The following is a 26,005-nucleotide window of genomic DNA, read 5'->3' as shown; positions in this document are numbered from 1 at the left end:
GGCAAAAGCTGCTCTTACTTGTACGCTTCTGATTAATTCTCCCCATAACCACAGATAGTTATTTTGACCCGAATGCTCTTAGACTGGATGAGATACAGCCACTCTAGTAAGAAGGGCTTGGTATGAAGTGCTGTATGCTCCCCCATTACAGGAGGGGCTCTTGATCATCATCTAACAGCAACTGCTTTCAGCCCTAGCTTAACAAGTTTCCCCTAGAAAATGTGTGGTTGTCAATACACTACCAAAACTCCCTTTATGCCATTACTCCTGATTTTCACAGCCTATGAAAACAAGCATCAATTGAAGCCCATCTGTAATGAAGAGACACACACCAGGGAACCGCAATCGCTGCCTTATTCACTGTGGCCAGAGTGGTTCACGAGCCTGTTAGCAGACTTCTGTAGGAAGGTCTTTTGCACTATGGACCAATACACTTACAGGCCCTAAATCTCGCATATAAGAGCGGCATTTCCAAGCAGGCAGCCCATTCAGGAAAGGCCAGTTCAGTGCTGCCTGTATAAAATTTGCTGAAACATCATCTGAGAGTTCAGCAGAACTGAAAGCGTTAACCAGAAATCTTGTATAAATCACATTTTGCAGGAATCACTCTGTTACAACAGATTGTGCATCACTATTTTTTCCCCACTCTTTCTGATACAAGCACCCTAGGCAAACTTTCTAATTAGAGCAGCAGATGTATGCAGTGCCGTGTCTTGTGAAGTTATTACGCCCAAACCAAATTTTGTCACTAGCAGCCAATAATTCGTTTGTCTACGAAGGGCTTGAAGTGGCTGTATCAATTATTTAAAACATACTAAGAAGAGGAATCCATTTAAAATCTTCTGGGAAGCCCAGTTATAAACCAGTGCATGTTCAGATTTCATTCACAATATTGTCTTTTTAAAAATACAATATTACTAATTAAGGCTTAGTGCATTAGGCCATTAGAACTTGAGTGATTCATGACAGCATAACGATCCTGCTTATCATTTGTGCTTTAATTTATGGGGTACTAAGAAAAAACAAAGGAAATAAAAAACAAAAAACCTAAGCAATTTGCAAAATTGAAACTCATCCAAAAATTGCTTGCAGTAATTTCTCCTGAAAAGTGATTTCACTGTGTCTAAGTGCTATGCTGGTAAGAAAATGCTTCCTATCAATAATTAAAGTATAATGAAAGTTTCATGTGTCAGAAGACACTCTCAAAATAGGGCTACAAAGAAGAATATTGCTTTTCTTTCAGACCTTCCACATCTTAAATCTCACAAAAACACCCTTTTCAAAGAAGCATTTTAAATAAACTATTTAGAGAAATACATGACTATTCAAAGCACACCAGAAGTTGTAACAACAGTGAAAATTAACACAATTCTAACAGAAGTTGCAGCAGAAAATAAATGTCTAGACAGTGCCAAGCATCCCTAACTGCCAAGGGTAGCCATGAAAGATGTGGATAGTTGCCATGTATCAGGTTTATGAACAAAAGCATTACAAAGGGCATTAAAGAAGTCTGTTTTTCTACAAACTTGGGTTAATTTCTAGCATCCTAGCTGCCTACAAAGGTCCAGCCATTGACTGATTCCTGTGGTTGAAGGATGTCAAAGGTCTGCCTAAGGCTCACACCACAGACAATCTGCTGTCTCCTCCTTAGGGTCAGTGTCCTCCTCATCTGTCCAGATGAGGAAGAAACTTCTAGGGATTGGACTGTAGAGCTTTTCGGCCTCATGGTAGATGTGGCTGATGTCAGCAAATGGACACAAGAGTTGCTGGAGACAAGAGGAAGGAGGCAAGAAGCAGAGTGCCCTCAGCTTTTCAGAAAAAACAGTCTAAGAATAATAGTAATTTTGCACACTGATTTAAACATCTGCATCTAATACTGACAAAGACAGAAGGTTGGCAGGATTTTCAGAGCGGTCCTTGACATAAAATCCTTTTTAATACTGACAGAAGTTAGAGAATGAAATGTGTTATAGAGGAATTTCCCAACAGGCCTAAGTTTTCAGACAGCTGGTCCCCCTGCTTCCTCACTCTAGTTATTATTGAGCTCCACTGCCTTCAGTGAAAGCACTTACGCTAGCAGGTGGAGGACCATCCAACCTCAGGATGGCCAGGTCTGCTGTATCCTGCAGGAGGAATAGTCCTTCCAGGGAAAAGGAGACACCTTCACCACGACTTTGCTGTTCAGGAAGTTTGCAAACCAGCTTGCAAGTGAGATCTAATATGTTGGATCAAAATACTAAGCAGGCTAAACAGCAGAAAGCTAGCCCTCAGAACATGTAGGTACTGTGAGCAAACTGCAGCCAGGACAGTTCAAGGAAGCCTGCCACACTGCTGAATCACTACATGGAAACACTATTTCAGTGCAAATTCTGCATGGTTCCAAAGGGATGCTGAGCTTGGCATGAGCCCACCTAGTCTGTGACTGAGGAGGTGCCCGCTTCAAAAATAAATGAAGCTATTGTAGCCTGAAGAAGTAACTAAACCTCTAACTAAACATTTTTTATACTTCCATTTTAAATTGCTTAATATTACGAAGCTACTCTTCTAAGTGGCATTTAGCTGAACACCTAGATTGATGGGACCATTTATATAAAAAAAAATATTTCCATTGTGGTGAGAAACATTAAATTTGAACTAAACTCTCTTAGTCTTCATAGTTCTGGCTGTCTAGTGGACAGAATCAGACTGGATTCTCCTGTATTCAAAGTCCGTAACTCAGGAGGGAATCAGCAGCCTTTTTGAATTTCCCTCCCAAGCATCCTATTACAAGAATAGGAGTTAGATTTGCTGCATGGCAAACCCACTCTCTTCTAACACTGAATAGGGACTCCTTGATCTCCTGATCTTCCTACAGCCACTACCTGTCATCCCTTGTGACTTCAGCTGCTCAGATAAACTTGGAGTCTCTGATCTCTTCTCCACCTCTTCCCATGTGTATAATCAATCTGTAACTACAGTTACTGTTTAAAAAGTGTACAAAGTACAGCTTCACCTCATGTGATCAGCTTAGGTCATCACATTTCAAAAGGTAGGTAACTTCTGTTCACTAAACTGAAAACTCTCTTTAACAGGATCTCTGTTTAGCAGGCTGTGGTACACAAGTACTCTTGGTAATGGAGTTGCAGCATTAGGCCTGGAGCCATCTGAAGATGTCACCTTGCTTTCAATACTCAGATACTTTGATCAGTCTTTACTATGTAGGAGCTTGGCATGCCATTATAAGGCCATAGCTGGCATTTCCAAGTTCTTGCATTCATCCAGTTTTATCATGACTTGATCCTAAAAGTCAAACTGAGTAAACCTTGGTCCACATCCTCCCTCCCTTCTCCTGAAAAAGCTGGAAAACTCTTATTTTGCTTTTCTTATCTCCATTATCCCATTACATTTCCTTCTGGCTTTTTCTCTTTGTATTATTCCTCCTGATTTATTGAACACCTAACATTTTCCAAAGGAAGTAAGAATTTGCTTAAAGTTAATACAACCTTGTTGACAAAAGTGTTGACTTTCTTGACTTCTTTTTGCCACAAAAATTAGTCCCTAAATAACATGATAGAAGCCACTCTTTCAAAAGATGAAAACTCTTTCAACAGGGCTTTAGTGGAAACTCCAAACTGACCCTGTGCTGTCCCAGGAAATGCAAACCTCTTACAAACAGATTATCTGTTATGATATTACTTGTTATGATACCTCTCCCTGATGTGCTGATTCTTACCATAGCAACAGCTTATGGGAAAAAAAATAGAAAATCGAAAAGCATCCAAAGCATCCTAGGAAAACATGTCACACTCTGCCATGACATATTATTTTTTTTTGCCAGATAAATAGTTCCTTTTTAATAATAAAATAAAAATTAAATTAAAAAAGAAAAAGAAAGTTTGGTTGTGGAGGTTTTGGGTGTTGTTTTGTTTTGTTTTTTATAACAATAATATAAACAACAGTTTTGAGTGCACTGCTGCATTCTTTTCTGCCAGCATAAACATTCTGTTTTTCTGTGTTTGCGCAAAGGACTACAGGCTTTTTCCTAGCCCCAACCTTTGTGCATGCACACGCTAGCAATCTACTCCCCTCCACAGATCTTAAACCCCTTCCACGCCCAGGTCTGCAGACACGTATGACTCAGAGCTTACTCCTACAAACACTCAAACGAGAAACTACAGCCCTGTTAGGTTAAATAGGACAAATCCAGTGCGTAAAGATATTTGCCCATGTAAGTATATATAAATCTTAATGCTGTGACACACACCCTTTTCCATGAAGGGACTGTCTACACCAGGATTAAAGGTTGCTCATTATGGATAGACTAACACCTTGCAGATAACATGCATAGTCATTCTGCCGGTAAGGCAAATGTCAAGAGGCCCAGGAGAAAGCAGAAAGGACTGCCTGGTGTTGGGCAGATAAGTTACAGTGGCAGCTGTTTCATTCACTGTGGAATTTCACTGCTTATTGTAGTATTACTGTAGCATTGCTGTATTAGATAATACTTACTGTGATATTTTAAAATATTTAATAAATAACAGAACTGTATCTTATTCATCCACATTAATCTTCCAGCAAAAGATTAATGACCAGTAATATAGAAAGGTGGCTTTTTTAAAAACGAAAAATGTAATAATTCCACATTAGGTAAATACTAACCTCTATGTATAACATGGTAATGTATAAAATAGTTGCATAGACCTAAACTTGATAAACACTGGTAGTCATATTAATCTAACTATACAGCATTTACCCTTCCACATGTAATGTTGGTTAAAACATTTCACTAATAGGGACAATGACTTCAAAGTTGCAAATTATTTAAAAGCTTCAATGTCATGACTTTACCACTTGGGTTTGTTTTTGAGAAAGAACAGAAAATCTGAACTGAAAATATAAAGAATAGAGTCGAGTTGAGTTGAATTGTATTGAATCAAGTCAAACAGAATAGAATAGAACACTATTTCAGTGTTTGACCACCCTTTCAGTAAAGAAATGCTTCCTAATGCCCAGTCTAAACCTTTCCTGATGCAGCTTTGAGCCATTCCCATGCCTCTTATCACTGGATACCTATGAGAATTGTGCAGCACACCCCCGCCCCCTCCACTTCCTCTTCCAAGGAAGCAGTAGAGGACTACCACCCTCAGCCTCCTTTTCTCCAAACTAGATAACCCCAGGCTCCTCGCAGGCCATTCCTTCCAGCTCTGTCATAAGCTTTGTTACCCTTGCCCTTCTCTGGGCACACTCAAGGACCTTTACATCCTTCTTAAATTATGGGTCCCAGACTGTACACAGTATTCAAAGTGAGGGTGGCCTTCACTTTTCAAAATAAAGCCATTTCAAGTAAACTAAGAAAGGACAGCCAATTGTATTTTCTGTCCCCTGTTTATATTACATTTCAAGGAACAAAAAAATTAGAAAATGAGTCCAGAATAAAAGCTTACTAATTTCCATCTTCTCAAATGAAGTACAAGTGGTAAATCCACATGAAATCCAGTGCATTCTTGATTAGGACTATGTAATAGTCTGATTTGAAAATAATTTTGCTTAGGGCATAATGGCTACCTCCTATTTTGAAAGGTTAACGCTTAGAATAGTGTATCGTCTGTTTAAATGTTAAAGTATCAGCTCTCACCAAATGAAATTTAATCCAAATGAGAAACAGGTTTGTTTCTTTTTTTTTTTTTTCAAACTATAGACAAAGGTTCCTAAAAGGTCATACTTAAACTATTTATAGTAAGAAACCACAACTAAGCCAAATGAAAATGAGTCTGCAAAAACTCCATGGAACTTTACGCACTGGAAGACCAAACCTACCCCCAAAGAGAAATATGGGTAAGGCAACTGACATATCACTCACTCTCTGAAGGTCAGTACTAAAGACTGGTTTAAGATTAGTCATCACACGAATGACGAGCACAACCAGAACCCTACTGTGTTGAACGTTAAACCATTGTCTGTCCTCCACAAGAATTTAGGAGTCCTCACCACAGCTGAACTCTGTCAGGCAATAACTTTGCTCTTTAAGCATAACACAGGAAGACAGCAAGCAGAACCACTCTATACCTTGTGGCAGTTAAAGGCCATTGAAGCTCAAGTACAAGATCAGACCAAGAACATACTAATATAAGCAAGCCATTAACATATTTAAGGATAAAAGAAACCAGTTTACTGAAACAGCCTCCAAAAGGTACTATGGGACCTAAAAAAATCCCTAAATATTGTAAGAAGGAGTTTGACCAGCTCATGAAAAGAATTATATGGTATCTTGGCTGCAAGAGCAAGGGACTGGACTGGATAACCAGAAGAATCAGTTATATGTTCTTATGAGTGTACAATTCTCTATAGGTATGCCTAAGGGGAGAAAAATAAGCATTTTAAAAGTATGTTATGAAACAACACCAGAACCCAAGGTAAAAATAAAATCTAAGATCATCAGCTAGCACTGGTGATTTAGTACAATTTTAAAATATTTTATTTAAATAAGTTACCTGAGGTTTTTAAAAATGCATCTTTTATTCTAGTCTAAACAGCCTTGTATCATCTGCCAGCACTTTATTTCTCACAGGGCTGGGTAAACTGTTCTATTTCAACCCTTTCCTTCAAAGAGTGAAATCCATAATGTCATTCTCTGTGTGTGTGTGTATTTGAACATATTCTAATTTCTGCATTTAATATAAAAAAGAAAAATCATTAAAAAGATAGTAAATAAGACCTAGGAGCTTTATATTTCATTTATTACAAAACGTTTTCTAATCTCTGTCTCATTTTCTCTGAAGGCATTTTATTCTGAATGTCTTTTTATTTCTCTATATTGTTTCTTCTTTTTCCAAGAGAAACTTGAAGCTTACATTACCTTTTAAAAGTAAGTTTAACACATGCTGCATATGCACATTACAGGTGCAGTTATGAGGCAAAAAGAGGGAGAGTCATAAATACTGGATTAATAAAAAACAATACAAGTCAATATGAAATATGCTGGAGCCCATGAAGGAGGATGTGAGTCCCAGTTACCTTTGGGACTGCTGAACACTGGACTTTGTCATTCATGACCCAATGAGGTAAAGTAAGCTGCACGTCACAGGCACTGTTTTGCTCAGCAGGGGGCATGAGGGACATGGTACTGTACTCCTGAAGCCTCAACCATCTTTCCTCTGCACACTGTTCCAAGGGAAAAGCACCCAACTTGATTATTATTAAGGACTACATCAGCAGGCCTGCCTATGGATGCTGAATTAAATACACTGGCAACATAAATAGTGGCTTTTGTAACTTTTAAATGTTTGAGTTTTGCCTCCTAAGTGTTTTGAGCCTATTTTTACTTTTGCATGCAGCCATCTAAACAGCTCACTCTAAATCCTGTCCCAGGTGGTTTCTTCCTTTCTGTGCTTTATCACTCCAAGTCTTCCTTGCCAGCCTCTCTTCTAAATAATTCCTATCTCAGAATCTCACCAGAAATTTCAGACCAAGAACACAGACCCGTCATTAATGTAAGCATTTTATGCTGCCTTTTCTTCTGTCTGCCCCCCGCCTCTTTGCCTTGGCAGTTGTGAATGTTGATATGAACAGTCAGTCAGCTGGATCAAGGACCTGATCAGGATAAATACTTCTTTTTTCATATTACCAGTTGCAGCACATCATTGGGAGGAAGGAAGGAGGAGTGTGCAGGATTTCCTTTGAAGAAGCAGCTGGACTCTAGACCTACTTAAGCTGATCTTGAAACTATTTAAACTGATATTATACAGCTCCCTTCCAGCCTGCCTTTTTGTCTTCTACCATTAGTTGTGCTGTCTTTCTTCTAAACCAGATTCTCTCTTATACTTGTCTTGGTCTTTTTCTCTTTTGCATTCTGTTAATCTTATTAATTCCATTTCTGCACAATGCCTTTCCCTCTTCCATCCTCTCTCTTAAGAACTCTCCCATTCTTACTTTTTTTCATTTTTGCTTAGAAATGTACTTTGTAACCCTGTTGCTAAATCCTTTCCTTGATTCCAGCTACTTTGCTATCCTTGATTTTGCCTCCCATTGCTTACATTCCCAGGCTGCGTGTATAGGTGCCACACTCAAGCAAAATCTGAGTGAGAGTGCAAATTTAGAAGCTGGTTTTAAGATTTTGGCCTTGAAGATCTAGCCTGAGCTTGCCTTTGAAATATGCCCTGGAAAGATCTCAGAGGAGGGGATGATCTGATATTATCCATATGGCACTGCAGATTCAAAAGAATCACAAAATCCTCTCCTTCCCAGATTCTTCTGTATTGCCAGGCAAAGGAATCATGCCAATCACAAATGCTAATACAAGCACCAATTCCCAGTCAAAAAGCATAAGCAGTCTTAAAACTAAGCCAGGAAGAGTCAAATGTCTAATTCTTTTCCACTCTCTATATCCTACATTACCAATGAAGGCTTGCTAAAAAAAAGAAGAAAAATATATTATCCTCTCCTAGTCTCTCATTTTATTATTACTGCTGCTTAATAATTTGTCTATGTACTACAAAACCCAATGGGGTGGAGGGGGAAGGAGGTAGAGGGAAGGGCTGCTGTGATGGCTAACTAGTTAATGTGTGTAACACAGAATCATAGAATGGTTTGGGTTGGAAGGGACCTTAAAGATTATTGAGTTTCAATCCCCCTGCCATGGGCAGGGACATCTTCCACTAGACCAGGTTGCTCAAAGCTCCATCCAACTTGGCCTTGAACACAGCCAGGGATGGAGCATCCACAGCTTCTCTGGTCAGCCTGTTCCTGTGTCTCACCAGTACCATATCTCTGACATGTAAAGAATTACCTATGAAGTATACATCTGCTTCTAGAATTTATAATGTATTTTCATATTATGTTAAAATCCAAATATAGACAAAATAAATTCTTGCATGTAGATGGACATCCAGAAACATACAGCTAAAACATTATGTTTGAACTATCATATACAATTAATTTATGTAAAATGTTCCTATATTTAACAACTTCTTTATTTAGACCTCAGAATTTAGAAGTGACTTACAATATATCTATTCTATGATTCTATATTTCATCCTGCCACAGAATTGAGCAGTGGCGTGTTGCAGAAATTAAGTGAAAGTGCCAAGGAATTTTGGTCTAGTGATGCAGACTGTCTGGAACATGAGCCATCTCATACAAGATAAGTTTCTCTGAGATAATAATGATGATTCTTCACACCTGCCCTGTTGTCAGTGTTCAACGAGCCCATTTCTGAGCCTCTCACTTAGGCAAGTAATCCCACTGAAGTTGAGGAACTATTTAACATGAATAGGAATTTAGCCTTAACTACACTATGCATTTCTACAAGTAGCATCACACAAACCCCGCATTCAGTGCCACTTTAGGAGATGTCTGTTGAAGCTACAAGAACTCCCAAGTCACAGATTGTGCCTCTGCAATGGTTAAGTGCAAGATAAGCCTTAACTTTGAATTTCCCAGGACACCATATTTCCCTTGTCTAAATCATTCCCCAAAAGGTACACAAATGAAACAAGACACTTCTCCATCGGTATCACAACAGGAGATGGAACCATTCACAATCTTATCTAAACAACACTTGCCAAGTTCTCCTTTTCTACTCCTGTTCCAGCTTCTTCTGGCTATATAAATTTCATTAGGATTGCACACTGCTGGTAAGCCACTGGGATTCTGTTATGTACAGAAACAGCCCTTAAGTCCAAGGAAGCAGAAGTACATCACAAACACATGCTGACCTCTCCTCCAGAAAGACAGACTCTCTTATTTCTTTCTGAGGGGTCTTCTGAGCCCACCTGAGGGCCCTATTTACTTCCTTTTTACTTCCTGTCTTTCACCACACTGTCATTGAGTACCGGTGTATCTCTACCTAGATTACTGGAGCAGACATCATGACTTAAATGTATTGCCCCAGATTGCTAAGGCTAGTGTGTAGGTGTTTTAGACTGAAATCACCCAGGTGAAATGATGGCAGTGGTATGACTGATAACAAAACCATACATTTATGGCTGGTTTATTCTCTACCACTTTGATTTACTTAAAATGTTCATATTTTCACTGCTTTACCTATTAAACTGTCTTTATCACAACCCATGATTTTTCTCACTTTTACCTTTCTGATTCTCTCCCCTGTCCCACTGGGGAGGGAGTGAACAAGAGGCTGTGTGGGCTTAGCTGCCAGCTGGGGTCAAACCATGACAATATGTCATTTATATTAATGTAAGAATGATAACAACCAGTCATTAAGAGGGCTAAGTTCTCATCATTCCTCAGTGGTCTACCCTAAAAGCTTGTTATGAAACTAAACTTTTTTAAATGCATCCAAAGGAGACCATCCAAAATTATTAATAATAAATCCCTTTGTAACTATTATTAAGCAAACTAAGAGAAAAAATTTAGTCAAATAAAGTGTAGTCCTGAACAATCCACACCCCCCAAAAACAAATGAAAGAACAAATTAAGGGCTTTATTTATCAATTATGGAAGATAAGCATTTTGATTCCTTGTAGCCTATTAAGTGTCCACTGCATTTAAATATATCTAACACTTAGATACATTAAATAATAATGCATGGATGTTGCAAGGTAAACAGATCCATAATCGAGAAGACTGGATTCATACACGCTGTTAAAAGCATTGCCTGTTAGCAGAAATCAATTGTATGTTATATATTTTGCCCTATAAACAAAGCTTAGATTACTGATACCACTGCAGAACTGGAAGAGGTACCCAGTTACAAGCATGGAGTTACAGCAGCAGATCAAAAGGGGTCTCACCCCACTTCAACCAGAGTTAACTGGGCAGCTCCAAGCAGATCCCACAGGACAGAAGTGGTCATGGGCACTTACGACTACTGAGTCTTATTCCAAAAAGAGCATTCCCTTTGAATTACTTCTAAAAATGTGTTTCCTCTCTGGAAGTATGAAATCTCATATTCCTGTCAAGCAAATTCTGACTGTTTTACCTACAGTGCCACAGCTATTCTTGCATTTGGTTAGAGTTAGTGGAAGACATTACGCTGTCTTAGACAAAGTTAACAATAATACCCCCACCCCCCCCTCCTTTCTACAAACACTTTCTCCACACAAAGCAGCCTCCAGCCTACACAGGCAGGTAGGGTATAATAGCTGGATGCAAACCTAGGGAAAACTGTTGCAAATGGAAATATACTACAAAGAAGAAACACGGTAGCTGGAGACTCCCCACAATTATTTTCCATTTGACCTCCTACAAACAGTTGTCATCAGAGAGCTGTGTTAGCATTACCAGACTGTAATTAAGTCTCCCATATCTAACACAAAGGGAAAACCAAGCTGATCACTGAACGCAAACTACAAGACAGAGGGCTTTCATATGTTACGGGTGAGGAAGTGACTTGCTTTTTTAGCCCTCAAGTACACAGCCACTCCAGCACCAGATAGTTAAGACACTGCTTTCCCAAGAGCCACGCTCTTCCTTTCCCTGCCATGCTCCAGCAGTTGTAACCCCTGACACTCATTCGCATTCACTTAGACTGGGAAGGTAACTGTTTGTAGCTCAGCACCTGGCTCTTCACTTACACATGGCTCCCAGGAGGAAAATACTAATTTTCTTCTGTGTGTAAGCAAGTGCAGCAGAAAAAAAAAAATACCTATTTTATTACAAAAAGTGTATTTCTAGCAAACAAAAGGCAAATAAAAAACCAGCCTTGCATAAAGTAACCTCATTCACCTAAGCATTTTAAAATTACAAATATACACTCAGACTGAAACACACACATAGTGCCATTTAAAACTGGTAAAGAAAAAGGGATTTACAGAGAAAAAAATGGATTAATTTGCTTTCAGATGGATTATGCCACTGCTTTTTAATGTATACTGTGATTAACTTCTGCATGGGTATAGATAATACTGCTTCACCCCATCCTCAAAAATCCCAGGCAGCACTGTGATAGGCTTAGTTTCCTTTGTTAAAAATTTAAGAAAATCTGGGATCAATACAGCTTCCTCAGTAAGTATGACCAAATGAAACAGCAATTTTGCCCTGCAACAAAATGATACTGAAACTGAGAGGTATTTGTAGTTTAGGACAAGACAAAATATACATGTTCTACCTTTGTGGAACCACCACATCCACAGAATAAAAACTCCTTGGAATAAGCATTACAGACCAATATTGCAGAATAATAAAGTACAATAATACAAGAAAATCATTTCAGTTGGCAAGTAGTAGAGAGATCCCACCTTGCTTTTATAGCAAAAAAGCTCCACAAAGGGAGTGACTTCTGAACTCTCTCTCCGTTACTTTATTCATAGCAGTTCACAGCTTTATAAGGCTTGTTTCACGAGCAAAAAAAAAAAAAAAAAGGCTTTAGAGGTGAATAAATCCAAGGGTTGAGGTTTTATCCAAGCCTTCAGTAGTTGTTGTGGGTATTTCGGCCTTCTCCAGATTAAAATGAGGAGGCATGATTTTTATCAACAGAACAAGAGTTCTCCCATGTCACATGTGAATTTAATAGCAAACTCTATCAAATCAGAAAAATTGGATCACATTGCAGTGCTTACCAAGAAAATGTGTTTAGCCAGTAGTCAGGGTTCAGCAGAACAGCAGATGACAAGATAACATGCATCACCCTTATTTATTTATTTAAACTCCTAACGCACTGTGCTGGTTCTCCATCTCTTTTTCTCAAGCCTGTATAGCTTCAGGGATGATGTACAAAGCACATCAGGTGTTTCTCCCCTTGCTACTGCTACCAAGCATTAGGAATGGCACAACTCACTCAAAGCATGCTTCCTGCTTTCACCACATCAGCCAGCCACAGCAGAAAAATAGAAAAATCCCAAGGCAAACTTGTGTAAAATCATATATTTTAATTTAGGCTAACAAGAAATGATGGAATGACTCGATAGCACAAGACTACTTCCAGACAGCTTTTTGCTGAACGTCATCTATGCAGCATGTGGAAAGATAGGTTATTTCAGAATTGGCATTAACTAGACAGGCAACATGCATGTTTCTGTATCCATACAGCATGAAGGCCTCCAAATGCAGGTGACAGAAACTTTTTTAGTGCATTTGTAAACTTTTAGATGCAAAAATGATTCAACTTGCTAGAAAATTATGTATAGAAAGTGCTCTTCCAGGTACCTTGGAACCACTAGATTTCATAAACAAATTCAAGTTTCACATAGGAGTGTTATAATTGAGCTCTGAATATTTGACACTGTGTATCATTGCAAAGCCAGTTTTCCTTCCAAGTTCTTAAGCGAGATCACCTGTGTGTTTTGCAACAAGCAGGGGAGATGGGAAAGATCCCTGAAAAAGATCCATGAAAAAGAGCTACGGGCTGTTATTTTGCTTTATATTAAGTGACATTTTGCAAATGGCACCCTGCAAGTTGTGCCTTAACTCCTTGTTAAAATTCAACTAAAATCTATATTACCCCGCTTTATACACATGGGTAAAATACACAGTTGAAAATCTATGAAACATAAATTACTTGATTGCTTCTGAAGAATAAATCATTCCCCAGCAGATTTATAACAGACTGGTTTACTGTACATCCATAGGACCAGTAAGCTGGAGAGCTGAAGAAAGAAAAACTGTCTAAACTTTGGAATTGGGAAGTAAACCAGGCTGCAATGCTGCTTCTGGCTGGCCAAACTAATAATGTTTCATCTTTTTCTCAGTGAACACTAATATGTGACAGCAAATGATCCATTAGGTCTGGATCACAACGTTACTTTCCCCACTTATCCCTGGAATAACACTGTCTCGGACTGCTGGAGGAACAGAAATGCTATCAATTCACGTTAGCTCTACAGTTTTCCCTCACAGCACTCCTCTGCTGAGAAGCCAGGAGACGAATGAGAGCCATCACCTTGAAGGTAGCCAGTAATGAACTATGGAAAGATGTCCTGGAGCACAAGGGACCCAACTCTGTGGAGAGCTCTGTAGCTTTCCTGCATCCCTGACCAATTTCTCCATCAGCACTCTCTGCTGTGCTCCTTGCACTATGTACAACGCCTGTTTTGGAAGCTTTATCACTCACCATCCCATAGACACATAATACAAATGCACTTCACACATACATATGCACACACACTCGAGACACACATGTACATGCACACTCGCTCCCCGACATCACATGCAATTCTTCCTAAGTCCCCTGTGTATTGCTTAAAAACAGAAACCAAGCACACACACACCAACACTCTCCCCCAAACAAAACAAAAACCAACCCAAAACAAACAAACCAAACCCAAACCAGTAAACAAAACCAACAAAACACACAGAAAGGAGGAGGGAATGGGGGGGCAGAGGGGGCAAAGGAAAAAAAGAGCAGCGTTTTTTTTTTCCTGCTGTTGCTGTGGCTCCCAAGCATGCAGTGCTAAGGAAGAGTAGTTCCCCACTTTCATCAGCTAGCTACATCCTTGGGATGAAAGGGAGCAGACCGGAATGATGCTGAGGCTGCATAAGGGAAAATAAGGTTTTGCAAACATGCCTGACTCCCGGCGAAATTATATCCTCCACATCCCCTCCTCCCTAAAACCTACCCTGAACGGGGGCGAAAGAAAAAAACAAAACAAAACAAAACAAAACAAAAACAACAACACATAAGGAAAAAAGTGATGAAAAGACACAACTCACCTTAACAAGGGGTGTTGGATGGGGTCAGAGAGAAGGAAGGGTATATAAAAAGATCTATTTTTAGCAGAGGTTGTGATAGTATTGAAACACACAGACACAGGGTTTGGAAGCAAGGGAGAAGAGTATAAAAAAAACGAGGGGAAGAGAAATTATCAAGAAGGTGCAAGTCGGTCTGGCACGAGAAAGGAGAATCCCGGAGGAAAAAAATAAAAATAAAAGAAAAAAAAAAAAACAACAAAAAAACAACCACCAAAAGCCAAGAGGAGCAGGAAGGAGAGCGTGGTGGTGCTGGGTTTTGTTTTGTTTCCCTTCGCTGGGGGCGGGCGGAGGCGGCGGAGCGGGGGGGTCGCGCTTTCGGCAAGAAGCCCCTCGCTGCCTCCCCGTGACCTTCTCTCTGCCCGGCGGCTCCGGGTGGCCGGGCTCGCTCCTCGCCCGGCTCCGGCAGCGGCTGCGGCGGGCGCGGCACTCCGCTCCCGCGGCTCGCTGGGGCTCTGCAGCCGCGTTCACGCCGCCGCCGCTGCCGCCGCTGCTGCTCCTCGGCCACCCCCGCGCACCGCGCTCCCGCCGCCGCCCGCGGGCGCCCCCCGCCGCCCGCCACTACGGGCCGGGGCGCTGGGACGCTCCGGGGCAGGGGGGGGGACGGCAGCGGCGGGGAGCCACGGGAAGGGCTGTAGGGGGACGCACACCTCTTCGCGGTGGGTGCCGGACGCAGAGAGGGACCCGCGAGGGGGAAGTGTCGGTGCGGGGCACCAGGGACCCCGCTGTGACACACCCCCGGGACTCCGGTGTCCCTGCCCGGGGCCTCTGGGCGGGAGCCAGCTCGCTCTCTGGGATGTCGAACCCCCTCCCCTCGACCGGCGCCCGCGGGGAAGGGGAGCTTGAGTCTGGGGAGCGAAACTCGAGCACGCTGAAAGGCGACAGGCGTTTTATCGGTGGCACATAAGCGTCGCTCAGTGTCACTGAGAGAAGCCCCAGCAGCAAGCTGGGAGGCTGAGAACTGTACTTACTTTCATTAAAAGTAGTAAAACTGCATCCAGCTTTGCCTTTCATACTGAAGAGTGGCTTACAAGGAGCGGCGTCAGCAGATGATGGTCATTCGTGATCCAGCTGGTAGCTACTCGAAGGATTTTGTTGATAAGGACCATCAGAGGGTCACTTTGTCTTAAGCAGCTGCCAAAATCCAGCAAACATTTAGATGTTACGGAAACAACCTTTTACCGGGCTTAACACCCCCAGAAATACTCTCCAACTAAAAATAAACCCTGTGAAAGTTGTTTTTAAGCAGATAAATATAAAAACTTTGGAAGCCCTTTTGCATTTTCATTGTCTAGATTGAAACAAGTCAGGGAATGAAGTGAAGAATTTAAGTGCAAAGAAACGGGTTTTTTAAAAGTATTATATTTATCTATGGTGCTATTACCAACCATATGTAAACATGCCTGTTTATGACTTGTGATTCGGAATTGGCATTGTCCCATAAATGATGAGAGCAAATGCAGGTCAAGCTGTTGGATCCACAACTTGCAAATGATACACAAGCTGTGCTTCACCACCACTGTTACACTGAGATAAGCAGGAGTACATATAGTAAATAGTAGAAGGATATGCTCCTGTATGTAAATCGATGCTAAGAAAGAAAGACACTTCCTCACAATAGTACAATTTGTTGATGACTAGCAGTAGATGAAACTATGTGGAATGAGAGTTTGGATATACTGGGGTAGGCAGTGGTTGCTCCTAATTACTAGTAGCCTTGGTACCCACAGGGAGGACAGTGGAGGAACCAGCTGGCTACAAGAGGACTGCAGGCATAAAAAAGACATAACAATTTCATTATCCTGTATTTGAACTCTTTTTCCTCCTCCAGGAAAAAAAAAAAAAAAAAAGTGCTTCCTACAGGTTTACAGCAGAGGAACTGGAGGAATAATGAGCTTTCCAAATCTCTCATATGAAGTAGAAATAAAAGTATGTTGTTCCTTTAGTGAGCTTCTCACAGGAAGTGAGCTTCTCACAGGAGTCAGAGGAAGAAGATCTTCTTCTGTCTCAGTGCAGGTTCAGCTTCTGCCCATTTCTTCTCCAGTTTCCTCTGAGAACCCAATTGTTCAGCAGTCTAATGACTGCACCCAAGAATTTGCAGGGTTTGGACCACATTTCTCTTTTTAAAAAGTCAGGTATATATAGAATTATTCATAGCCACACAAAGGGGAGTAAAGACACTGGAAATAAGCTCTGTGCTGCTTGAAGCCTGGATTTCCACAATAACTAAGTTGGGACAATATCTTATAAATTAAAGTGGAGGCAATGTTAGTGAATATTTAATTTCAGTTCATTTTCAAGAAGCTGCATCTCAGTTAACGTGTATTTACATGAACTCTCATTGACTACTATTATTTACGAATCAATTTGCACTGTTGCAAAAGTGCCAATTTACTGTCTATCCAGGATGAGGGGCAAGGCTCTGAGCATTACCAGTTCTCTGAGCCACTCTATTCCCGGTAATATCAGGGCAGTTTTTATTGTCAATTATAACTCATGGCCCTACTGACTTTTCCATATTTGCACGGACCTATTATTTTTAATTCCACTCCTCTGGAAAAACAACGCCCTTTGATGAATGGCTTTATAGTTGGATTGTGAAAAGCACACACACTGGTGATATTCGGGAACACCTAAACTCAAAATGTTTAAATGCCAGCATATCTTTTTAAAACATACATTTCAGTTGTCATGTCACAGGCTCTGCATATTCCATATCTGATTTACAAGCCTAACTTGTCACACAAGTAATTTGCATGCTTGGAAAGAGTTTTACAGCTTGAACATACATTTAAATGGATGGAAATCATGACAAGGGTTAAAACTGGAGGATTTGATTATGTAAAGAGCTCCTGTAGAAATGGTTTTTCCAGAAGGCAGTATACCTACATTATAGATAATTGTCTAAATTGCTCAAATCCCAAAGGTAGTCAAAAAGGTTATTGAGAGAACAAGACAGAGCGTCCTAACTGACATAAACAAAATCACTCCTCACAGGTCATTATGTTGCTTCAGGGTATCACTGTTGCAACAAACAGTTAATGCTGGCCACCTTTCCTCTGGTTTTCATTCAGGCAGTCTAGAGGAAGACACATGTTGTGTTCGGTTCATTATGAAACACACAAATCATGTACTCTGACAGAGCAACAAAGAATCTTTGAAGCAGAGAGATAAAAACTTCAGTTTGGGTAATGAATTCAGTGGCCTTATGCTGAGAGGTATGAACCAGGTCACCATGAGCCCTTGCCTGCCAGCAGTTCTCTTTAAAATCTCTGCTCCAGGGTAGACTCAGGCAAAGAACAACTTGCTTCCCCCTCAACCTGGTGAAGATATCTGCAGATCTACCACTCCTGCTTTAGTACTGTTCCCCCAAAGCTATGCTATAGCCAACAAGAGATGAACCTTTGGTACAGCCTCACTTTGAGTACTGTGTGCAGGTCTGCATCCCACAGCTCAAGGTGGATGTGGAGGTCCTTGTATGCATCCAGAGGAGGGCAGTAAAAGAACTGGAAGGAATGAGGAACAGCTAAGGACATCGGGCTTACCTACTTTGGAGGAAAGGAGGCTGAGAGATAACCTCATTGCTCTCTGCAGCTTCTTGAGGGGAAGTGGAGGAGGAGTTGCTGAGCTCTTCTCCCTGGCATCCAGTGACGGCATGTATGGAAATGCAAAGCTGCATCACAGGAGGTTCAGACTGGACATTAGGAGGCATGTTTTTAATGAGAGGAAGGTCAAGCACTGGAACAGGCTTCCTGGAGAGGTAGTCGATGCCCCAACCCTGTTACTGTTTAAGAGGCATTTGGATAGTGTCCTTAATAGCATGCTTTTACTTCTGGTCAGCCAGTTGGACTATGTGATCATTGTAGCTCTCTTCCAACTGAAATACCATGTTTTCTCTTCCTTTCCCTTCCCTTCTGTTCCCTTTCCTTCCCATTTTCTTTCCCTGCCCTTTCATCTCTTCCTTTTATTGTTTCAATTTATTTGAGGTACTCTGACTGTCCCTCTTGTCTAGACTTTTGTCTGCTTCACCCAAGAATGGTTAGGTCCACGTCTCATGCCCAGGTGTGATGGAAGTCCACTCACCACTTCACAGGTTATGGGAACTTTAAATAGATCGTGTCAAAGTATTCATTTAATACACTCCCAAATTTAATATGGATGTGCAAGTAATAAGTAATACTTCAAGATGGTTGGGAAGTCCAGAAAGAGATCACATATATGCCAATTACTTCACACTATGCCTTTTGAAAAATTATCTCCTGGTTATCTATTACTGTGTAAGGGCCTTGCAACGCAAGATAGAAACTTAGGTTCAACGGGGTTTAATAGTATGATTTACTGCATTGATGAAAGAAGCTATTTCACAAGGGTGCAATGTTAGAGTTCCAAAAATGTGACAGGGAAATAATGATAAAACAGGCTTTTAAACCGAACAAATATCAAACAACACTGAAATGAAACACTTCAGGTTAGATAACCAACCTAAATAATCTTATGATATTGTATATTATTGATAGTTTTGTTAACATTTTCATGCATTTTAAACTTACTATCAAAAGCTTCTTTTAAAAGGTTTGTATTATACTATCTACATGTCTTTAAAATTCTAAACATTCCTAATACTGTGTAATGTTGAATGAGTTGTGTTTGCTATTTGACTGCAGTTCAATGCAACTGACAGCAATTTTAAATATCTAACTACTTTTTAATAGAAATATGGCATGCATTATAATTTTTTTCCTCTTAAATTATTAGCATTGTGACAGATTTGGATACAATTTTACATACCAATTTGAATTAACATAAACCAGGCTAATAACGTGCACTTGTGAGCAAATCTTTTGTTCCAGACTGAGGCAGAGCAGCTGAGCTAGAAACCAGGCAGACAAATGATGGAGTTATGAAGGGAAATCCCTTCTCCTTCTGCAGAGAAACAGCTGATATCTGAAGTTCCCTATTAATATGAAAGTTTCTACCCTCTAGCAGAGGAGCCTTTTGTGATCACTAGTCCAGAGTCTCAGCTGTATTTAAGTGTCTGATTCCTGTCAAAACTGCTCAAAGTATTAAGGATTACTTGCGATACCTTGCTTTTGCAGAGGGTTGTCATACCAAACTTTGTCAACATTTATTTATACTGTAGCCATTAAGTCGTGAGCAGTCCTTTCTGGGCTAAATTGGTAAATATGTCTATCTAGATCACAGTGATGAGCACTTTTGCCCACCTCCCAGTTAGCTGTTTTGTACTACTGAGTAACAGCAACAATCTATTTATTCCGTGCATCCTACCAAGAATGTCACACAGGCCAGGACTGATGGACTTCTGTGAAAGCTGTACTACTCCAGTTCACTTTCTATGTTTCAACAGCTGTGTCACAAACTTGCCGGAAGCTATCCAAAGTGACTTGTCTCCCACCACCCAATGTACTTCTTCTAGAAAACAATCAACAAGTTCTCAAAATGACCTTCCACTGCAATGATTTCTGAAATTACAACTGCATTTTAAAAAAAGAGCATGGTTCTTATTTTGGCACCTGGCACCATACCTACAAGGCTGACCTCTATGAGCTCTTTCCACTGCGTCACAATGACATTAGCTTTTTCCCCATGCTATTAGTTTATTTATTAAACTTTGGTGGCTATCTATTCAGACTTATTGGTAGTTCTTATCTGACCAAGAAGATTACTGACAGGTTCATCCATTTTAAAAGGAGACTAGAATGGATTTCTCATTTGGCTGTCAGTCCGTGTTCTTCATTTGTCAGAAAAAAAGTCAAAGCTTGATCTTCATTTGTCAAATCTGTCTTTCCCATCATATACAGTGAGTCAGAGATTAGAACTCATCTCAAGTACTTATAGTAAATAAGCTGTGAACAGTAAGAATAGGGCTGCTTGACTTTGAAAGGCATGTACAGTAGCTCATAGCAGGTTCCACAGGACACCATTGGTAGGATCAAGCCAATAAAACAGAACAGCAAAATTTAGCAGACTCCTGATCCACTCATAGGTACACAAGCTTTCTCTTTTTGGTCTTGCTTTATTTGTCTCTGATGCTTGTTACAGAAGGACATGAAGTTTCCTCTGTTCTGGCGTCATACATGTAAAAAACTATCGATCAGCAGGATTTTCTTAGGGAATCAGTTGGGTTATTTTTTTAATTCTGGTTAGCTTTTTAGATTTTTGCATCCCCATGATATTAATTAGTCAGAATAGAAGTTTGGGGTGTTGGTTTTTTTGTGTTTTTGTTTGTTTGTTTGTTTGTTTTAATGGAAGTAGTTCCTTAACCTCTAAGATAAAGCTAGATTTTGCAGAGGATAAGAAATATCCTAGAATTCAACAGACCAGGTGTCAAGGAGCAGGAAGGACTGGCAGTTCTCTCAAGGACAGGGAACAAGGAGCCAACAGGGATAAACCCTTCTCACATTGCAGCACTCAATCCCATAGCACCCGAATGAGGTGAACAAAACAGGTGTAGAAATTATGGTCAGATTCAAGCAAGAGTCCAAATCATCAGGCAAGTTCACTGTGAAATCAACCTGATGAGATCAAGTCCAGTGACTGCTGGGCAGGTCCATCATGGCAGAGCAGCTCTGAGGTTAAGCTGGAAAATTAGGCTGCAGATCAGAACTATCCATGGCCAGGCATAACTGTGCTGCTCAAGACCAGCACACCTGCAGCATAGCTGAGAAAGAGATTGAAGGCACTGGGCTGAGTTTAACAAAGCCTCTGTGTCCATGGGTAGTGGTGAGGATTGAGGTTGCAGGTGTGGCTGGTTAGTGTCAGTAAGGGTTACTAATGCATTCAGAGATAGTGGAAGTAACAAAAGTATTTTTACTTGCCTTTTGAGTGTTTATGAAAATAAGGGGAAAAGTTGGACTATATGTGCTTATTTTACCTATTTTGGGGGCAGCTGGAGCTTTGTTCTTATAACTGTGCCAAAAAGGGAAAAGAAAATTTTGCTCTGTCATTATATTTCATCTTTCTGGTCTCTCTTTCAAGTTGCCTTTATATTTTCTGTTACTTCTTATTGTCCTCCATGGTGCTAGGATATCTATTTCCCCTGTGTGTCTTTCAGGTTTCCTATGAAGAAGGCTATTTTTCCTTTTGCTTCTACCCTCTGCTTTCCAACTTTTGTGCCCTGAGCTGTGCGAAGAATTTTTTATGGCCAAAACTAGCATGCAGGTGACTGGTGACTGCATTTTGCTCTTGCTTTACTTGGCTCACTGTACTCTGTTAGGAAGGGGCTTCTGACTTAACAGCAGATCAGACTTTGAACTTAACCTGCAGTGACATAACTGCAGTTGTATACCAGGGAAGCTTAGATCAGATCATCATTAATGGTCTCACGTAATTTCTCAACCCATGTACTCAAAATGCTTCTTTCGGCTTGATGATGCCACTTCCCATTTCATGCATCTTCAGCCCTTCCATCATCAGTCCTTATGATATTTTTCTGTCAACTCAGATTTTCTCCATGTCATTTTCCTCCTGCTTCCTAATCACAGCTTTAAGCACAATTCTCATGGTCCTTGACAACCTTGGACCAATGAGCAATTTCATAAAATGAGAATCCATTCCAATATCTTTTTATACTCCTAGATTTAGAAGTATATTTTAAGATAAATGTAAATTCTTGTTATTCTGTTGTGTTTAAACATCTGACAGTGCCTTAATGGTTTACATTATTGTACCTTTTTAATATTTCATGATCTAAATCCAATTAATAAACAGAATATTAGGAAAAAACAGAAAACTTACCAAGACCTTTACAAGAGAAGAAATTATTCCTAGCTCTGATCGCAGATTCTTTTTGCATGGAATTTCACATCCTGCTTTTAAAATAATTGAACCACAGCATGACAGAAAATGTTACTTACCAGGACCAGTGAAGTGAAAATGTGAAACACAATAAAAATATCTCAGTGGAACATACATATTACTTAATGGCTGCACACTTATATTGTGTCCTCTGCATGGACAGTCAGTTCTGACTATATTTGAAAAGAGATGGCTATCTCTGAACTAACCAAATTCTGCTGTATTAAGTGTAGTTTACCCTTATGCTTACAAATCTGACCCATAACCTAATTTACTTCTACTCCTATATTTTAATTCATGCATGATTTGACAGATCTGATAATCTAAGTTACCATAATGAATTTCTCCCTTCAGAAAACAAAGCATGAAGCATCAAATTTCTGGAATCGACCTAAAAATTTTAAATCAAGTCTCATGTAAAGGTTTTCAGGAAAAACACAACTTTTTATTTTTAAATTGACATGGAAAATTGATTGATATTTCTGGTATGTAATAACAAGAACAGACAAGAGACAGTCCTTTAGTATACAAATGGGAGGCACATTCTCAAGTTGCTTTGATTTTAATAATAACAGATTATATTTATTATTTGAAATTGTAAAATACTGAGTGTTGAGCAGAGAATTTGCAAAATTGATTGAATTAGTGTATTTATATTATTTGATTATGGCAATGAGGAAGAAGCTGCTTTCTGTAAATAATTTGAATCTTCCATATTTTTGCTTCAACCAACAATGAAAGCAATTTTTGTTTTCTACCTGACATACCAAATTACATCAATATTTCAAGAGTTCAGCCTGAGCCCGATTCCACAAGAACCTTTATCCACCAATTTGACCTTCTTCAGAAGGTTTTTTCATTGTCACTTAATACAAACTGTTTTCACCTGTGACTCTTCAGGCAGAGGAATCAAAAGTCAGTGCCCTTTGAGAAAATTGCTGTCTTGGTTCATTTAGGAATGCTTCCAGGAATCTCATTCATGCAAACAGAGCCTTCCAACTATGTCCTAGACTTCTTCCATCGTGACCCTGATCCTCAGGCAGGATCAGGTCCTACGGTGCCATGGGACAGGGTGAGAGCTACCAGCAGCAACAGTGAGCACCTCCTAATTTGCAAGATCAGCAGGGTTAACATAAACGGTTTAAATGCATTTTCTCTCTTGCAAGGTAGAGCCTGCTCCTATGAACTTTTCCACCTGAAGATTAATGACTGCAGCAACCTCTAACAGGCAGGCATTGATACACAGCAAGGATTAGCAAGGAGCAGTTTCCTCCATCTCTGGCAAAGAGGGGCGTAAAGATTAAGCTTCAAGTGAGTGAGTAAATGAATGCACTTTGGCACAGTGCACTTGTGCAGACTTCTGGATAGGTTGGAATAGCTCCTACTCTTCTTACCTTCTTACTAGGGCTTCTAAGTCTCCCTGTGAGATTTTGCACCCATCTGAGATGGTTGAGTGGTTGATGGATTCAGAGATAGTAAGCAGCAGGAACTTCAATGCGGCTTCAAAATCACCACAGATAAACTCTAACCAGCATTTAATCTACTGAATTTGATGAAACTTTGAACATTTATTTGCCGTTCTAACTTGCATTTAGTCCTTGCTCAGGAAAAGGTAGGGGTAACTTTTCCGTTAATAATAATTAATTATTATTATTATTATGGGGTAATAAATAAATTAAAATGGGGTAATAAATTACAATGGAGTAATAAATAAGAGATGACAGCTATCTCTTTTCCTTGGGAAAGCCAGTGGTGGAAAACCATCAAAAGCTTCTGGGAACATGCAATACCTCAGACTTGGATTACATAGAATGTGACAATTTCTTATCTGGAAGAACCCTTTATGAAGTTTCTGAATATATACATTAAAGCTATTATGGAACAGGAGTCATGAGGAAGGAATGTGAAAAATTGGTTTGGAGGTTTTCTTAAGACACAATTTTTCTGTGAACTTTCCGTGCCTTCCTCTTTCTGATAGGAAACGTATTAATAGTATCAATGGAAAGGGTAGTATTTGAGGTGAAGCTCTTTTACCACTTCAAAACCACCACCACCACCAAACAGCATAGAGTCCAATTCAAAATAGTTTCAGGGAAAACTAATGAAAATGCAGCAGCTCTACTATTACAGAGCTGTATGGACCTTTAGATGTTTCTGGTATGAACTGGTCAATGGATTTTATGCAGAAACCTATAATATGCTGTGCTGGTCTTTAGGAATTTGAGTATGGTAAGAAACATTTCTTTGTTAAAATCCTTGGCTCAGAGTGATTGATGGACAGTACATTGTGCCAGAGATAAAGGAGATTTAAAATAATGCCCACCAGTAGTGAAACTCTGGAGTGAACACCACTTCACTCCATATCTGTAAGTAGAGCTGTAGGGAAGAAGTCAGGTGCAGGTAGCTCTATTTCTGATCATAGCAGATTCTGAAGCAGCATGGTTTTATTATAGTTTTCAAGTGTACCAGACAGAAGTGGCTGACTGAAACTGGACTTCAGAAATCTGGGGAGTACTGTGTTTGCAGACTCACCGAATGGTTAGGGTTTCAAGTTCCAGCCCCCCCTGCCATGGGCAGAGACACCTTCCATTAGAGCGGGTTGATCAAAGTCCCATCCAACCTGACCATGAACATTGGCAGGAACGGAGCAGCCGCAGCTTCTCTGGGCAACCTGTTCGTGTTCCATCTGAAAATGTCTGAATGCGTTTTAGAGATGCATTTTAGCAGAGATTACATAAAGGAGAGAAAAACATAGAGGACTTTTTGACTGATATAAGACTGAAGAGCTATACTTGAAATATTGAGTACCTGTATCTTTGGTAAAAGAACAGATCTTGAAAAGAGGAGGCACAGCATATGATATGATTAAAGCCAATAGAATTTATCAAACAAAATGAATAAATGTAATACAAGCCTTTAATTTGTAGATGGTGTGCAGGCTGGACATGACAGGAAATCAAAAAAAAAAGTAAAGGAATGGAGGGTTTAACTAGAAAGGCATGAAAAGCTCAAATTGAGAGTTCACAAATAAATACCACAAGAACAATGCAAGCTAAAAGAAGATGAGACATTTCTCACTCCTAACTGCAAAATAGGAGAGCAATTAATGAGCTGTCAGAAACAGTTACTTCCCAACTGAATGAAAAGCCACAGGTAGTGGAAGCTAAGAAAGTGAAAATCAAGGCTTAGGGAAGGAGAATTACCCCACTAAGTGAATTTGTTTTCTGAACAAATCCATTAACAAAGATGAAGATTTTAATAGTACAAGAGAAATTTAATATGCCTTCTTGTATTAAAAATGGGCTGAACCCTCAACCAATACCTGAGCTAGTTCTGAGCAAGATATCCCATGCCTTATATGCCCTATAATGTTACAATGTCATTGCACAGAAACAAAATGCCTTTTTTTTTGTTTTGGCAATAAAACAGCTCAAGGCCCATGACCCTCACCTGTTTTGATCCAGGATGGTGGTTTTGGCATAAGCTTGGGCATCACTGGATAATTACTGACGTTGGGGTAGGGGTGTTCCTGCTTTGCGAAGTGTGAGGCTCAAGGAGGTGGCCCAGG

General features: G+C 40.0%; 1 protein-coding gene across 18 annotated transcripts in view; it reads right to left on the bottom strand.

The window, feature by feature from the left end:
- The window catches only part of LOC133207434 (poly(rC)-binding protein 3-like), a 496,208-nt gene extending 481,084 nt beyond the window's left edge, over positions 1-15,124 (bottom strand). For 4 of the 18 annotated variants that reach the window (XM_061344326.1, XM_061344335.1, XM_061344331.1 and 1 more), the window contains exon 1: positions 14,587-15,121. The gene's annotated coding sequence lies outside the window, so the exon portion shown is untranslated. Of the gene's footprint in view, positions 1-14,586 lie in introns of all 18 variants that reach the window. The other 14 variants (XM_061344343.1, XM_061344350.1, XM_061344345.1 and 11 more) reach the window with 6 other exon arrangements.
- Positions 15,125-26,005: the final 10,881 nt, after the last annotated feature.

The sequence above is a fragment of the Neopsephotus bourkii genome, unplaced genomic scaffold (genome assembly GCF_033783945.1).
Source record: "Neopsephotus bourkii isolate Nb327-2 ecotype Australia unplaced genomic scaffold, CSIRO-AGI_Nbou_v1 NB_207, whole genome shotgun sequence".
In the NCBI taxonomy this organism is placed as follows: Eukaryota; Metazoa; Chordata; class Aves; order Psittaciformes; family Psittacidae; genus Neopsephotus; species Neopsephotus bourkii.
Note: the sequence above shows the minus strand (reverse complement) of the source record. Positions and strands in the feature narration are given on the sequence as shown.